General features: G+C 37.3%; 1 non-coding gene across 1 annotated transcript; it reads left to right on the forward strand.

The window, feature by feature from the left end:
• Positions 1–13145: 13145 nt before the first annotated feature.
• On the forward strand, positions 13146–13252 carry LOC141597664 (small nucleolar RNA R71). Its single transcript, XR_012522886.1, has one exon. It is a non-coding gene; the product is annotated as a small nucleolar RNA R71 (small nucleolar RNA).
• The last annotated feature ends 1637 nt before the right edge of the window (positions 13253–14889 follow it).

Genomic DNA, 14889 nt, shown 5'->3' on the forward strand with positions numbered 1-14889 from the left:
ATAACAATCACAAAAAACATAAAACATAAAACCAAAGGAAAAAACAAAAAACAATCTAACAAAAAACATAAAACCAAAGGAAAAAAAAAAAAAAAAAAAAAAAAAAAAGACGCAAAAAAAGAACGCATAAAAGGAGAAAGGAAGAGCAGGGAGGGAGAAACAAAAAAATCGACCAACAAAAAAATCCGGCCAAAAGCAAAAACAACACACACAAAATTCGAAAAAATCGACCAACAACCAATACTCAGATCTGGAAAAACGATAAAAAATTGAGAGAAATAAGAGGTGCGGGGAGGTGCGTTGGTGACGGATCAAAATCAACAGTGGAGCAGTTGTTGTGGATTGTTGGCGGGTTTCGTGGTTGGTGGGTGGTGGATCTAAGGTTTGGATCACGGTGGAGGAAGAAGAAAGGGAAAGAGGAGGTCGTCAGTTTCGTGGGTGGAGGACGATCGGGTTTGGCGATTGTTTCGTGGGTTGTGGGTGGCGGCGTCGGGTCCAGTGGTGGCGCGATTGTTGTGGGTTGTTGGCGGGTTGTTGTTGTTGTTGGTTGTTGTTGTTGTTGGCGGGTTGTTGTTGTTGTTGGTTGTTATTCTTGATGTCGTGGTGTTGGCGGTTTTTGGGTCGGGTGTGGTGTGTGGTGGGGTGGTGGTGGGCAGCAGGTGGGTCGGGTGTGGTGTTTGGAGGAGGGGTTGTGTTTGGGTTTTTTTTTTTTTTTTTAGTTTGGTTTTTATTTTGTATCAACTTGGTTTTTTTTGTTTAGAGAGGGTGGGAGAAAATGAGAGAGAAAGAGTGAATGTGAGAAATGAGAGAGGATGAGTGAATGAGGGAGTGAGTTGGGAGATTAGATTGGTGGTAGAGTTATACACAATTAGTTAGAGTTATACATAATTAGGGAAGGAGATTAGGGAGGGAGATTTGTAACCCTTCAATGAGATGTAATCTCATCCCTCCATCCCTTCCATCCAAGGGCTCTTATAAGGACTTAGGGCCTTATATTGTATGAGGACCTTATAAGAACCCTTCTCTATATATATATATATATATATATATATATATATATATATATACCAAAGTTGCATGACAAGTAGCGTAAGAAATGTCAAATTTGTTGTCTCTATTATCATCACCATGTGCCGGTATTTGGATCCATAAAACGGATGTTTATTTAGTTTGTCCGTAATTAATTATCGATGATTGTCAATCTTCGTACTGAACGTTGTTATAGATCGACTTTCGAATATATAGACTGTTGTTTTATGATCTTCATTTAATGTATTTATTTGATGTATTTTTAGTTGACATAATTTCACATCTCACCTGAGTTGTCTCTCTAATATCGCCAATTTTCACACTCTCTCTTTTTGATTTTATAATTTCTATCCCCAAAGTATTAGTTGATTTTTCACTCGAGATTTTATAATTTCTATCCCTAAAGTATTAGTTGATTTTTCAGTCGGTATAATATAATTTCCTTGATGGACCATTTTGTTTTGAGTTGTGAAAGAAAAATGCCAAAATGGAAACACTAAAAGCCATCATGGAAAATTTAAAACCGTATTTTTTTTGTTTTAAAACCGGATTGGTCCCGGATTTTGAATACCGGAATATCAGATATCCGGTTTATTCGAATTCGAATCTGAATCAAAAAAATTCAAGAATGCTAAAATCGGATATCTGATCCGGATTCCAACTCCGGATCGAATATTTGGTTTTGCTGATCCCTACTAAAAATCAATGATTAGCCCATTCTTAATGTTTAGACTTTATTTTTCCGTCATGTGCTCGTAATATGAACCATGTCGACTTGATGCTAATGAGTCTCAAATCTAAAGCAATGCAACCAGATTATATTAATGTATCTTCATTATCAGAAACTCAAAATCCACAATAGTATTACTCGTATTTCACAGTTGGTCTCACTTCAGACGACTCATTTTTGTCTGAAAATTTTAGACGGCTATATGTGATCTATTTACAGCCAAATGTAACCTCTTTTTGACAAAAAAATATCTGAACAACAAAAACTAGTTACAATATTTTATTGTTAAATGGTCATATTTTGCTATAAAAATTCATCTTAAACTTTCAAATGGACTAGTCTGTCTGTCTTAAATGAGAATTAGTGATTATTCCATGGGCATAATTTCAAAAGGTACTAATTACTTACATTGGAGTGGTACGTGATTTATTATGAGTTGTTTGCTCTCCGTCCGTCCGCATTACTGCGTACTAAACAAAACAATTAGCCCATACCGCCCCATTAGTCTAGTGCTTATGAATTATGATGCTCCTCGAATATTTCACTCGTGTTAGTGCCTAATATACAACTACGTTTGACCTATATAGCATCTATTCATTTTAAATCCGTGTAAGTGTAATTTGTCCCCTTAATTTTGTCTAATAGTGAAATTAAGTTCTTTAAGTTTTATTTGTAACAATCAAACCCCATAACTTTAGTGAAAAGTGAAATTAAACATCATTATTTTATTTTTCATGAAATTCCACCAAAATTCATTTAATAATACAATTAATCAAATACAAAATTTATTTTTTATAACTTTTATAAAATATATAATTGTAATGGCGAGTATTTTCTTATAATTATACAATTGTTAAAAAATTTATTATAAATGTAAGAATAGTTTATGAAATTTTATCATTTTTTTATTTTGTTTATTATAGATGAATGTAAAATTATTCTTTAAATGAATAATTTTATATAAATTAATAAATTTAAAATTAATATTTTTTATGTATATAAACTTAAGGGGCCTAATTTCACTATTGAACAAATTTAAGGAGGTAAATTGTCACTTTCGCGATTTTAAATCATTCTCACTAATATTTAATGGTGATAACTTAAGTTATTATTTTACGTTAAAATGGATTTTCTCTATTTCTTTTCTCTTCATTTTCTCTGACAAAATGTTATTATATTATATATTCCAATTTTCTTCATTTACTTTTTTATTTACATATAAATCTTCAACCGTCCGATCGAGCCCAAATTTACGGACCGCTGAGAAATAATGAACCTTCATTTCTTAAAAGAAATGGAGAGGGTCTTTACTAGTTTTACATGCATTCTTGTACCATGACTCACCGGTCATACAACCATACTGATATACTAAGGCCCTGTTCTTTTGGACTTAAAGTCACTTAATTTAATTTCACTTCAGATCCTATAAGTTCAGTTCAGATTCTATAAGTTCAGATAAGTTCGGTTCGGTTCAGATCCATAATTTCAGTTCAGTTAAGATCTTATAAGTTCAGTTCAGATCCTATAAGTTCAGTTCAGATCCTATACGTCACTTAATTTAAGTTTACTTTAGATTCTATAAGTTCAGTTCAAATCCTATAAGTTCAGTTCAGTTCAGATCCTATAAATTCAGTTCAGTTCAGATCAGTTCCAGTCCAAAATAACAAGGCCTTAAACATAAAACGAAACAAGATACTCTAAAACATACTCCCTCCATTCAACTCCACTTTACATGTTTGCTTTATCACGTTTGCCAACGCGACTTTTACGCGATAAATATCTTTAGCTACGTATTTGTAAAAATTATAAAAGTTAGATACTTTTAAAGCACTCTTAAAGACGATTCAAATAAGATCTCACATGAATATATTTTAACTTATGTATCGAGAGAAAACTGAAGTTGAATGTCCACTTGTGAATAGTGTGCAAAAGAGAAACTTGCAAAGTGGAGTTGAATGGAGGGAGTAAGAGTATAAGACTATAACATTTTAGTTTTTTACTAACAGAAAATGCACACGGTGCCCTTGAGATTTGCCATTTTGCACGAAATACCAAAAATTTTGATCCGAAAAACTTTAAGAGGCCATAACTCGTGTTTACGAGATCGGAATGTGACGGTTTTTTTTTTTTCAAATCGATCGACTTTTCGAGTACTACGATTTGGAAAAAAAATTGTTGTATTTGGATCCCGTGGCTTAGAGTTTTTGTATGTCAAAGTTTTTTTGATCGAACAAACTTTGAGTGACCATATCTCTTGGTCACGAATTCCAAACTCGTTTTTCTTTTTTCAAATCGTAGTCCTCAAAAAGACAATTCGTAGTCCTCAAAAAGACAATTTATTTGCAAAAAAAAAACGTCATATTCCTATCTCTTAAACACGAGTTATGACCTTTTAAAGTCCAAATCAAAATTTTAAGTATTTTGTGTAAAATGACAAAGCTTGAGTGCACCATATATATTTTCTCTTTTACTAATAAGCTGCAAATGGTGGGAAAAACATATCGTACGGTTTAAAATTGATTTAAATTGCATACATGTGGACATGTGGTCTGGCCAATTGGTGATCAGTGGATATTCAGCAATACACGTCTCATAATCAAATTACTGGCTTAGCTAGAGAGTGAGATGTGACATGTGTTTTAATTAAGCTTTTACATTTCGCTTAACTTTTTATCTAATGGTTTACGCATTTTTAGCATTTCTAATTGCAAACGGTCATATATAATTTTTGCATGAATAGTAATTCCGTCATTCTACTTGTTATTTATCTTACTTCCTCCATTCAACTCCACTCTACCATTTTACTTTATCACGTTTGCCAATGCGTGTTTTACGCGCTAAATATCATTAGCTACGTATTTGCAAAAATTATAAAAATTAGATATTTTTAATGTATTCGTAAAGACGAAACAAACAAGATCACACATGAATATATTTTCACTTATATATTAAGAGAAAATTGAAATTGAATGTTTATTTGTGAATAGTGTAGAAAATTGAAAGTGGTAGAGTGGAGTTGAATGGAGGAAGTATTATGTAAATAGTCACATGTTTAATTCGTCTATAACTTTAAACGGATAGTCTCTGTTTAAAGCGTGATTTTGTGTTGTGATGGACTTAAACATTGTACCATCTATACAATAATTGTATGCTTAAAATGTGAAATAAGTGTCTTCTGACGCATGAATAATTTCAGCCGATTATTGAATTGTTTAGGGGCTATCTCGAAATCATCCCAATAATAAGTCATATCCTTGTACAAGTACTTTTTTTTTTTTTTTTTTAATGTTTTTTTTGCCAATGCAAGAATAGCATCCGGAAAATTTTCAGAGTACAAAAGGTCCATATTCGCTGATGGTGACAACCTGGCGACATGGTGAGCTACTGTATTCCCTTCTCGCTTGACATGAGTAAACTTACACCGAGGTAACAAACGGGCACGACTACAAATATCCCTAACACAAAGACCAAAAGGAGTTCTAGCAAAAGACCTCGAGACCACTGCATCAACCACCACCTTAGCATCACTTTCGACAACCAGTTGCCCCCAACCTCCATCAAGAGCCACTTCCAAGCCGAAACACATTGCCTTCGCCTCTGCCACCTCCGGTGTCCACCCCCAACCAATCTCCTCGAGCCCATCGAGAGAACCACTCCGTCCTTGTTCCTGACCACTGCCCCTAACCCAACCTCTCCATTTTCAAAAATTGCTGCGTCTGTATTAACCTTCACCCACTCCTGATCAGGCCGACCCCACCCCACCACGGCTGACCCACCACCATTTTCCCCCAGAACCCGCCCCTGCACCTTGAAGCTCGCATACTCTTTGATCGGAGCCATTTGGTGTTCACAATTAAACATATGTGGTCGTTGGTCAATGGTCGATACAAAACACAATTTATACTTCACAAACAACTCTACAATTAGTAAAGAGGCAAGTAAAGGTCGGATCCCAAGGGACGGGTATTGAAATGAAGATTCTATTGCAACTAGTGGTGTCTAGGGGTGTCACAAATTGGGTTGATGTAGAATGTCACTAAACTAAAATAACAATGAAAATAAACTAGCAAGATAAATGAAATAAGGGGTGTAAACAATTGATTAAAAGCACTAGGGTGTCATGGGTTCATAGGGGATTCATGGGATATGATCATACAAACATGTTCTCAAATTATAAGCAAGCAATTATTGTTGTGATGGATCGAGTTGGGTTATGTCTTACAATCCTAGGAAAGTTTGGGTCCCGGAGCCGAATCTCTTGGATTGTACAACACCTACAAGTCGACTTAATCTTTCCTACTCAACACATGCATGGTCTAACAAGACTCGAGTTGGGTTATGTCTTACAAGTCAAGTTGAAAGGATAGAAGATGATAGTAAATGCAAGGATTCATAGGCTTAGCATTTCATCAAATATAACATGTGCATGTATTAAGATCAAAACAAGCAAGCAAATAAGATATGAAAGCATATTAATTTAAGCATGAATCATTCCCCATGTTGGTTTCCCCTAATCACCCATTAAACCCTAGCTAAGAGACTACTCACTCATTATCATATTGATCATGCTAGAAAGGTTGTCAATCATACTAACATAATGAAACATGATGAATAAATGAAAGTAATTAGCAATAATTAAAAAGGGATTAAGAGATTATACCTACTAATGATTCCAATAATAAAGATGCAAAGAATAATAGAAGAACTTGATGATTGATGGAAGGTTGTCAATCTCCCAATAAACCCAATGATCTTCTAATTACCCAAAATAAATGAAGAACAAGAGAGAGATTCAAGAACTAAAACTAGAATTAAAACTAGATTAATATTTGATTACAATATTGAAGAGAGATTTGATTGATATTAACTACTCTAAATATTGATAAGAAGAACATGCTCCTCTAATTAGACTAATGGGGTATTTATAGTGAAAATTAGGGAGGATGCATTAGGGTTAACTAAGGGCTAAACTAGTAATTACACTTTTTAAGTTGAGCAAGGAGCCTCCGGGATTATCCGAGAGAAGGGCTTCTCCATTTCGTAGTTAGAAGAACGAAACTATGCTTTGTCTTTGTGATCCGTGCGGCTGGGAGTCGGGACGGCGGATGCAGGGTGGACGATCCGAGCGGATCAAGGAACAAGACGCTCGGACTGGGCATGGGGAATCCGAGCGGATTCCTGGTGAGGACGCTCGGATCGCAAGGACGGACGGATTCTCTACAATCCGTTCGGATTGTAGTTCAAAGAACTTTCCTTCTTCTTTTTCTTCCCTTTTCTTCACGAATTCCTTGGGGATTTCCTTGGGGACTCAAGGATCCTTTTCTCAACAATGCTCTTCTACTATGCTATGTACAAAGGCCTTCTAGTCTTGTCTCTCCTTGATACTTGGTCATTGAATACGATCAATTTAGCCTCGTTTTGCCATGAAAATGCAAGATTCTTACTCCTTTCCTACCAAGGGATCAAAATCTCAAAGAATATGCAAAACAAAGAACTAAAGATAAGAAATGACCCAAATAGGCACTAAAAAGCATGGAAACAATGGTAATTCGGGGCTAAATATGCGCTAATTATGGTCACATCAAATATCCCCAAACCGAACCTTTGCTCGTCCCGAGTAAAGAGGTGACAAAGACTAGGACCAATACTAACCTAACCTAATAATAATAGCCGATATGAGACAATTAGCGGGTCTCACTCCGCCCCTTCAACTCACAACAAGACAACCATGAGGTAGGATGCCTTCTTGCAAGGCAAGGTGGGTCTTGCCAAAATGGCGACACATCCAAACATTAAGCACACAAAAACACATAATGGATGCATCTACAAAAAGAATAGCCACTTTCCTCATCTAAGTGGCGGAAATTATCTACAAGGGAAGCAATTCAAGGGTACACAATCCTTCATAGATGCAATTTGTTCAAACTACTAAGCCTAGAAGGATACCAATAAATCACCTCCAAAATGTGTCAAGCTAGGGTACCTTTGTCCTCAATCGTTAAATGCTTTTGTCAAGAGTAGACTCCCTATGGTGTTAGAAACACTGGAGGATCGCGGAATTCCCCCTCTTGCCTAGACAAGAAGAAGGGTCGTCCCCTCTCTACCATGCACAAAAATGGATACGATGGATAAAGGGATCGATAGTATTTGAGTTTCATTTGGGAGTTTGCTTTCATTGTTGTTTTTCCCCCCAATTTCTTGTGGCATATAACATTTGAGAACACTTTCTTTTTGCCATTTCTTTTTGAACATTTTCAAAGTCACCCCAATTTGTAACGAGGGTGCCTTGTATTTGAAGCTTAGGAGTTCTATTTTTGCTCCTCTTTTTTTTTTTCATTTGATGCAATTTGCAAACTTTTTCTTTCATTTTCATTTCATTGAACTCAAATTGATTTCTTTTTGTGCCCATTCCCTTTGATGACAAAAATGTGGTAGAATATGGATGAATGATAGAAGTATGCATGGTTTCAAGGGTCACCTTGGAATAAACGGTAGCCAAGGAGTTATCACACCACAAGGTACTCTTGACTCGGCCTTAAACCATGGGTCAAAGGATACTAGCATGACACATCCTAGGGTGTTTTACAAGCATTCTAACAAGCAAAGTCTTAAGAATAAAAAGCATCTACTAGGGCCTATATACACTTGTCAAGCTTCCCAAATAGACGGTTTCGCAAAATTTTTCTAACCATGCAAACTACATGCCATGATGCAACTAACATATAAACATCCTAATGCAAATGATTCTACCAACTAGTATGACATATATTCTAAATGCAATCCTAAGTTCACATTGTTATACCGCATCAATCAAAATAAAGCCACGTAGTCATTAACATAAAGAGGAAAAAGGAAATTGGAAAGATCATACCATGCGGTCTTCAATATCCTCATGTCTCGGATGTGGCGTAGTCAATCAAAGTGAACAAGGATGAAACAAACACAATATATACAAGACAATATATACAAAGGAAATGAACTTGTTTTTGGTTTTTCAATTTTTCAAATTTTTATGATTTTTTGAAATTTTTCAATTTTTATGGTTTTTTGAATAAAAGTTAAGTGTTAGAATTCCCATCCCCACACTAATATGGGCATTGTCCTCAATGGCCAAAATGATGGAAATTATGCAAAATGATGCATGATTTTCTATACTAAATGCAATTCTACACTAAGCTATACTACATGATGCATGGTTTTTGTTATGACGGAGAGGATAATTTAGATTACCTCCCGTTGTGTATGCATTAACTTCCCCAAACCAAGTAAGACACTATTGCTAATGTCAAAGTATGGGGGAGTTCATGCACACACTATGCTATGCATGAGACTAGATTGTCATTTTGGATTTTCAAAAATGGGAACAATAAAGAACACCTCAATGGAACCGAGGTGTGAGTCCTTTGATGTTGCTAGGACTAAACCAACAATGATCAAAATGAAATTAAATACAAAGAGATATAGACAAACCGTGGGAGAGTAGGAGTCTCCAAGGCTAGTCTTCCATCATGCTATCATCATCACCACTTCCCTCATGAGAAGTGGTCACATTGCCACTTTCCTTGGCACTTTCTTCATTGCTTTCTTCATCATCATCTTCACCATCTCCTTCTTCATCTCCACTTGCTTCTTCCACAATGTTATCATCAAATTCTTCACCATTTCCAACAACCTCATTGTTTTCCACCACGTCCCTAGATGCACCCGGAAATAAGGCTTCTTTATCCGCCCAACTAGGCAAAGGACAAGATGGATCAAGGAGTCCTTGCCTAGCTAGATGTAAGAGGGGAGGATATTGAGCCAAGTAAGCATTCTTCCGATCTTCATAAGCTTGCTTGTGCATGGCTTGCATAAGAAGAGTTACATAATCTTTTCCAATTTCAACTCCTTGCGGTTTGAACTCTTCATAATCATAGGGGTAAGGTGGTATAACAACCATGGCATTGAAAAAGACTCTTGTTTGCTCAAGAACACCTAACTTCTCTAAAGCATCTTGACATATGAATTTGGTGGATTGGATTTGTTTCATAGCAAACTTGACAAATGTATCTCTATGGGCATCGGAAATGAAAGTTACCTCCGGATAATGCAAGAGTTGGTTAATTACCGGAGTAGAAGGTGATGCTTCCATAGAAATTTGTTGAGGTGGTTGCACTTCCAAGCTTGGTGTTGCTACCACCATTGCCATAGCTTTCTTCATTTGTAGAGCTTTTTGCTTTTGAGAGAGAGTTGTAGTCTTTGGTGCCTTTGCTTTTGCTTTTGTTGCTCCCTTTGTTCTTGCCATTTGATGAGCTAACCAAGTAAAGAGTCAAAAATCTTCAATTTGTAGAATGCCCAAATCGATTTTGAAGGTGAAAGGCTTTGCCTTTATAAGAACAAAAATCAATTCAAAGGTGAAGATTTTGTGCTTGGTTTTGATTTTTGATGAAGATGGAGTGATTAATTTGTTGTTTGAAGGATGGTTTGATTTGATTTTGGTGAGTTTTGATGAGGGTTTTTGTTTTTGAGATGGAGAGGATGAGGGTTTTGATGTTATGGGTAGTGTTTATGAGTGAATGAATGAATGAATGAAGGTGGGGGGGGGGGTATATCAAGAACTCGACAATATTAGGACGCAGGCGCAATCCGTGCGGATTAGGCGCAATCCGCTCGGATTCTTCAGCTTCAAATTTTCAAAAATCCCGCCTAGAGACGGGCGGATTCTGGGAATCCGCTCGGATTCTTCGAGATGAGACGGCGGATTCTTGTCGGACTGGACGATTCTTGTCCGAGATTTTTCTTTGTTTTTCTTGACTTCAAGACGGGCGGATTGTCCATAAGACGGACGGATTCTGTGAGACGGGCGTCTTTCCAGAAATCCGCTCGGATTCTTCAACAGACAAGAATTTTGCATTTTCAGCACAGCCCAAGACGGGCGGATTATCAGGAATCCGCTCGGATCCTTGTCCTTTGTTCCCGGATTTCCCTTATCATTCTTTCTTTCTTTCTATCAAATCTTGTGTTCTTCATTGTGGGGGCACTACTAAGGCATGAATAGCCTAGGCAATTGCCATCCCCACACTAAGGTAAAGCACTACACATCAATTTAAAATCATTAGTCCCTCCCTCACTTCTCTCTTTTTATGACAATTATTTTGATCAAAGTAAATAAAATCCAAAAATGACAAAGATGCAATACAAAAATTAAAAAGTAAGTTAGGGAGTTAGAAATATTTACAAGTGGTGGTTTAGGGAGGACTCCACCAAACTCTCATTCTTGATGAGATGTCAAGGGGGCATGTTCAAGGTGTTGTTGATGTTGCTCAACACCTCGAAGAAATAATTAAAAGCTTGTTCATTGTTGTGGTAGAGGTCCTCAATAGACCGTGGCCCTTGTTGTTGATCATGATCGATGGCATGCCCAATGTAGGGATTAAAGATCCCTTCAAATTCGTCGTCCCAAAGACCACAAACTTCATTGAGTTGATCATTGAAAATCTCTTGCTTGGATGGAGACAACTCTCCCAATCTCTTCTCTTGGCCAATGAGGCCATCATCTTCTTCCTTGGTTGATTTTGATGAGCTTTGCAAGCTCTCCTTGCCACAATTCACTTGCTCTTTGAATGGAGCATCTTCAATTTTCTTCCTCCATTGGAGTTCCGATTTCTTCCTTTCATCTTTTCGGCTATAGTGATCAATCATGAAACATGGCTCATGCAAACGAGGAGCTCTCATGGTCTTGTCAAGATTAAAAGTTATGCTTTCATCTCCCACTTCTAGAGTGAGCTCTCCATGTTTCACATCAATCACCGCACCAGCGGTGTGTAGGAAAGGTCTTCCTAAGATAATCGGAATGTTGGAATCTTCCTCCATATCAACAATGACAAAGTCCACCGGGATGAAAAACTTCCCAATTCGCACCGGGACATCTTCCCATATCCCTAATGGTGTCTTCGTCGATCTATCGGCCATTTGAAGAGTGATATTGGTACATTTAAGCTCTCCCATTCCCAACCTTTTACTTACCGAGTACGGCATGACACTCACACTAGCCCCTAGATCACATAAGGCTTTGTTGATCGTTGTGTCGCCAATGGTACACGGTATTGAGAAGCTTCCCGGATCCTTTAACTTTGGAGGTGAACTCCCTTGAAGTATTGCACTACTCACCTTAGTGAAGGCGATAGTCTCAAGTTTCCGGATTGACTTCTTCTTTGTGAGGATATCTTTCATGTACTTTGCATAGGCCGGAACGTGATTGATTAATTCCGTGAAAGGAATTGAGACTTCTAAATTCTTCACAATTTCCATGAATTTTCCAAGTTGATCATCAAATTTGGGCTTGGCTTGACGACTTGGAAAAGGAAGTCTAACCACAATGGGCTCCTTCTCTTTGGCTTTGTCTTCATTTTTCTTTGAACTTTCTTCTTTTGATGATTCCCCTTCTTTGGAACCTTGCACCACAACTTCATTCTCACTAGCTCTCACAACTTCATTCTCAACTTGCTCCTTCGGTGCTTCATATGTTGTACCACTTCTCAAGTGAATGGCACTAACCGTTTCATGTCTAGGGGGATTACCTTGAGGTGGTAATTGCCCCTTTTGCCTTTGTGAGTTTAAGGATGCTAGTTGGGTCAATTGTGTTTCCAACATCTTGGTGTGAGCTAGAATGTTGTTGATGGTGGTATCCTTTGCTTGGCTATCCTTTTGCATTTGGGTGAAAAACTCTTGTTGATTTTTTTGCATTTGAAGGACCGCTTTTTGGACATCAAAACTTTAGTCATTGTGGTGATTGTATGGATTTTGATTTTGGTAACTTTGGTTTTGATTGAAAAAGGGTCTTTGATTTTGATTTCTCATGGGTGGTGGAGTGTATGTTGGTTGAGGATTTTGGACATTTTGGCTCTTGTATGAGAGATTTGGATGGAACTTGGTATTTTCATTGTAAAAATTTGAATAAGGGGTGCCACTTTTGTAAGCTTGGAAAGCATTAACTTGTTCGGTCGTTCCCCTACATTCACTTGAGTCATGACCCAAGGTTCCACAATTCTCACATATCCCGCTTGGGATTGATGAGGATGCCGTCATGGCATTGACATGATGTTTTGATGATTTTGAGTTTTCCTCAAGCCTAGCCATAGCTTGTTCAAACTTCAAGTTGATTGTGTCAATGTGAGCACTAAGTTGAGCACCCAATTGAGTAACGGTGTCCACTTCATACTTTCCTCCTCTAGTAGCCTTGCGAGGCCTACTATATTGCGAATTATGGACCGCCATTTCCTCAATCTTGTTCCATGTTTGATTGTCATCAACTTCGGTGAACATTCCATTTGATCCCATATTGAGAATGTTCCTTGAATCTTCATATAAACCATTCCAAAATTGTTGCACTAAAAACCATTCGCTAAGTCCATGGTGAGGACATGAGCGACAAATACCTTTGAACCTCTCCCAAGCTTCATACAAAGACTCTTCATCCCTTTGCTTAAAACCCGTAATTTGAGCTCTTAGCATATTGGTCTTTTCTGGTGGGTAGAATTTTTTGTAGAAAGCTAGAGCTAACTTCTTCCAAGAATCTATTCCAAGAGTGGCCTTATCAAGGCCCTTCAACCATTGCTTTGCGGTGCCGATTAACGAAAAAGGAAATAAGACCCATCTTATTTGGTCTTGAGTCACGCCCGTTTGAGAGATAGCTTCACAATAATCACAAAATGTTTCCATATGAGAATGAGGGTCCTCACTAGGCATTCCCCCGAATTGGGTCCTCTCAACTAGTTGGATGAAGGCGGACTTGGCAATAAAGTTTCCGGTGAGATGTTGTGGGGTAGGAGTACCATTTGGTAAATCCTCCTCGGTGGGTATAGAGTGTGACGAGAATTTAGGCATTGTAGGTGGATTTTGTGGGATATTGTTAAATGGGTTCTCTTCTCCTTCTATTGCGAAAGGATTGACAAACTCACTAGTGGGTTGAACAACTTCACCAACACCTCCCAAATTCCTCCTAACAAGTCTCCTATTATTCGTCAAGGTTCTTTCGATTTCACGGTCAAAAGGTAACAAATCTCTTTGTAACCTTCTAGACATGCAAAATATCAAACAACTAGAAAACAATTAGAACAATCCTTGAGGAGTTTTACTTCCCCAAGGTGAAAAAGACACAACTAATAACAATAAAAGAAATCTTAAATCAATTAAACACCGTCCCCGGCAACGGCGCCATTTTTGATCGGAGCCATTTGGTGTTCACAATTAAACATATGTGGTCGTTGGTCAATGGTCGATACAAAACACAATTTATACTTCACAAACAACTCTACAATTAGTAAAGAGGCAAGTAAAGGTCGGATCCCAAGGGACGGGTATTGAAATGAAGATTCTATTGCAACTAGTGGTGTCTAGGGGTGTCACAAATTGGGTTGATGTAGAAGGTCACTAAACTAAAATAACAATGAAAATAAACTAGCAAGATAAATGAAATAAGGGGTGTAAACAATTGATTAAAAGCACTAGGGTGTCATGGGTTCATAGGGGATTCATGGGATATGATCATACAAACATGTTCTCAAATTATAAGCAAGCAATTATTGTTGTGATGGATCGAGTTGGGTTATGTCTTACAATCCTAGGAAAGTTTGGGTCCCGGAGCCGAATCTCTTGGATTGTACAACACCTACAAGTCGACTTAATCTTTCCTACTCAACACATGCATGGTCTAACAAGACTCGAGTTGGGTTATGTCTTACAAGTCAAGTTGAAAGGATAGAAGATGATAGTAAATGCAAGGATTCATAGGCTTAGCATTTCATCAAATATAACATGTGCATGTATTAAGATCAAAACAAGCAAGCAAATAAGATATGAAAGCATATTAATTTAAGCATGAATCATTCCCCATGTTGGTTTCCCCTAATCACCCATTAAACCCTAGCTAAGAGACTACTCACTCATTATCATATTGATCATGCTAGAAAGGTTGTCAATCATACTAACATAATGAAACATGATGAATAAATGAAAGTAATTAGCAATAATTAAAAAGGGATTAAGAGATTATACCTACTAATGATTCCAATAATAAAGATGCAAAGAATAATAGAAGAACTTGATGATTGATGGAAGGTTGTCAATCTCCCAATAAACCCAATGATCTT

The sequence above is a fragment of the Silene latifolia genome, chromosome 8, assembly GCF_048544455.1.
Source record: "Silene latifolia isolate original U9 population chromosome 8, ASM4854445v1, whole genome shotgun sequence".
NCBI lineage: Eukaryota > Viridiplantae > Streptophyta > Magnoliopsida > Caryophyllales > Caryophyllaceae > Silene > Silene latifolia.